General features: G+C 35.5%; 1 non-coding gene across 1 annotated transcript; it reads right to left on the bottom strand.

Annotated features, from left to right (window-relative positions):
• Nucleotides 1-464: 464 nt before the first annotated feature.
• LOC129402653 (U1 spliceosomal RNA) lies at nt 465-628 on the bottom strand. The gene has a single exon (XR_008628759.1). It is a non-coding gene; the product is annotated as a U1 spliceosomal RNA (small nuclear RNA).
• Between the last annotated feature and the right edge of the window lie 2,972 nt (nt 629-3,600).

Genomic DNA, 3,600 nt, shown 5'->3' on the forward strand with positions numbered 1-3,600 from the left:
CTGAGAATGAAGAGATATGAAGTTTATCGTGGCTGCGCGGTTTAGGATTTCTGTATTTTAGTATTTTAGTAATTAAGTCCAGGGAGATTTATGTTAGAAATTGCATCATTTCCCTTCTTGGGGCAGTATGGGGCAATGTTCACAGTCTAGAGACATGGCTGCAAGCAGTTTCTGGTACCAAAAGTAGTCTAGCTGGCCTCCGGATCATGGTCAATCAGCAGCAAAGTGGCCACGCCTAGGTCGAGTCTCCTCAAAACATTTTGAGAGAAATATAGATCTCTGAGTAGATTTCATTATATCCTTTTTTAAATCATCTTTTTCTTTTTACTACTTTTGTTGAATAACATGAAAGTAGTTGCATTTTATTGTAACGTGTTTTATTAAATTGGTCAGGCAAGTCTAATATATATATTCTGGGATGTTTTTATGTCACTCACAGGTACTCTGGAAGTACTTTTTTTTAAATAGGAAGAGCACAAACACACTCCCCACCAAACACACATTGTGCAGTCGAGTTTCTCATGTTTGGGAAATCGCAAGAGTCAGTACATCACAAGTGCAACAGATAAGCTTGGCTCTGGAAAAACACCTTCATGATCCTGGTATCTCACCTACTGACCAGAAGTATATCAAAGCCCCTCCTGACTCTCTTCAAAAGTCACTTTCAGCAGTTCTCAGTGAACCATATTTCATGCCAGAGGTTAAACCTGTGCTGCTGTATGCGAGGCAAGTGCCTTATCTCCTATACTGTGTCTCCTTTCCCCTAATAAAAATAATAGTCCTCAAACATTCATTACTAAATCCTATCTAAACAAGGAAAGAGCAAAGCGAGGTTTGAATTTTCTGAATGTCAAAGAGTAAATAGAAGATTTAAAGACCTATCATTATCTTTGCAGAAGTTCTATCACTCTTCTAGAAGAAAACACGCTATGATGATCTCTTTATTACTTCAAACAATCTCAGTTTTCTTAGTGATTCTAAAGAAAATCATAGCACTGAGTAACTTTTCCTCTCTTTTTATTGAGTAGGGAGCAAGGTATTAACAGAGCAATGGCTTAAATTTTTTTTAAAAAAATGTATAAAGTGAGTTTGGAAGCCATTTTTATTTTATGATGTTTCTGTATCAAAGTAAAATTTGTAACTGATTTATTCTCAGAACTTTTCACTGAAAACTATGATTTTTTTGTTTAAGCAGTAAAAGTAAAATATACTTCAGTGCATCCATTTGTATCTACCTCCTTTTACCTTTAAACCTCCATCACCAATTCCATCTTGCTCCTTACAGCTTTTTCAATGCACATTCATTTATTGCCCTGAATTTCTGCAAAACACTTTTCAATTCATTTTGATTCTTACATTATATGATATTTTTATGCCCCATTTATTCTGAGTATATTTCACATGTAAAATGTTTCAAGTTCTTTGATACCAGAAAACATGGATACATCTTTAAAATATTTTGATGGCTAAGCCAGAACTGTATTTCCAGAAGTACAACATTCATCCCAGCAATTGATTGTATCACAATAATTTATAAAGTTTTATTTTATTTGGGACACATGCATGATATAAATAACAGATAGGTATATAAATATGTTATTACAATTCCTAAGCAGATAGGTACTGTTCTTAAATGGTAATAATCCACATATTTTGCTTAGCAGCATTATGATTTTCTGTGTAAAAGTCAGTGACAATATAAGGTCCCCCATCAAGACATAGACAATTTTATTAAACAATATGTTCAGTAACAACTATAAGTAACAAGGGAATTCTATTTGAGAATTGAGGTAATCCAAAAGGAGTTACTCTAAAATTATAATAGGTTTTAAAAGGTTTTTTCTTAGTTTTAGTTTCACATTTGACAAATATGAACTAGTGTTACCCAGTGTTGCCCATAATTAAAGTAAATGAGAGAGCAAAAGCAATTATTTGGTTCATCAAATGATTGATTGCACCAGTTTGAAGTCACCGAGTACAGGATTAAATTTTCTCAAAAATTACCAGAGTAGTATAATGAGGGAGTAGAGAAGTTAGGAGTGGAAAGGCTAAGTCTTCTTTCAAGTTTAATAAATGTGTATTAAAGCCCTAAGTTATACCAATTACTAGCTACCTAGTTGAGGAAAAGATACTTGAGTTTCACTTTCCTTGCATCTAAAATAGGAACTATGATGCCTACCTTAAATAATTATTTTGGTGATTAAATGTTAGTAAATGTCTCTCTACTTACAACATATTTAAAATATTACTATGACACAAAGTAGTTATTTCTTTGGAAAGGGTTTACAGAGTATACATTGTAACTACCTATCAATTTGACATGTCAATCATTATGACTTCCATGGTTAGACCTTCCTCTAAGAAAGTTGACCTTTTCAGAGATCCCTTTAATAAAACAGTACCATTGGATTGAGTTTGTTTCTATATCTTGGCTCTATCTATTGGCCTGTAAAATACACGGGATTCAAAGGCATCCAATTCATTGTGACAATAGGTAGCCTCATATGAAAGGTCTACCCAATGGTAGTAAATATGTTGGTGCAAATAGACTCTTGCTTTCAGGAAATGAAACAAAAATAAGTAGGGGGTGGGTGTTAATCAGTTCTAAGAGAGGGTTTTAGACTGCATTCCATTGATTAGTGTAGGGAAATGCACATGAACAAGCCTATACAAAAGACAAAAGAAATAGAAAGACAAGAATAATAGAAATTATGATTACATATACATTTTTTGCTTTTTGGGTCATACCTGGCAATGCACAGGGGTTATTCCTGGTGTATGCACTCAGGAATTATCGCTGGTGGTCCTCAGTGGACCATATGGGATGCTGGGAATCGAACCCGGGTCAGCCTTGTGAAAGGCAAACGCCCTACCTGCTGTGCTATTGCTCCAGTCCCGATTACATAAATTATTAATCAGAAAAACAAAGGATGAAGATTAAGATAAGGTTTTTCATAAGCAAGGAATAAAAAAATAAGATCAGACATAAAACCAGAACAAAGACTGAAAGAATAGCCAAGAAGAAGACTGAAATGTCTCTCCTCTACAAATTCTTACCATTGCAATTTGAAGAAATTCCATAATCATTGTTATATATAAGGACTACAGGGTACAGAGAAATACGGCAGCAGGTAAGGCAATTCCTCAAATGCAGCAGATATGGTTTAAATCCGCAAAACCCAATTCGGTCCTTGAGTCCACCAGGAGTAATTTTTGAGAGCAGAGCTAGGAGTAAGCCCTGAACATTGTTATGGCTCCCCAAGCAAAGAACTAGGCTGCCAAAACGAAGAAAGACTAAAATTCACTGTCTGCACTTTTAATGCACATACGCTGTCATCAGAAGCATCCATCAAGGACCTGATGGTGCAAGTGCAGAAGATCAAGTACGACATCATTGGATTGACCAAGACAAGAAGGAATCAGTCACATCACGCCATTTTTGACACTGGAGAAGAACTGTTCCTCGGAACATGAGAGAGTAGAGGCATTGGTGGTGTTGGTGTCCTTGTCAACACGAACTTAGCCATGAGCATTGATTTGTTCAAATGACTAGCAACCCAAATCAGATGCTTACGTTTGAATAGATGTGTCTCGTTGCTG

The sequence above is a fragment of the Sorex araneus genome, chromosome 2 (assembly GCF_027595985.1).
Source record: "Sorex araneus isolate mSorAra2 chromosome 2, mSorAra2.pri, whole genome shotgun sequence".
NCBI classification, from domain to species: domain Eukaryota; kingdom Metazoa; phylum Chordata; class Mammalia; order Eulipotyphla; family Soricidae; genus Sorex; species Sorex araneus.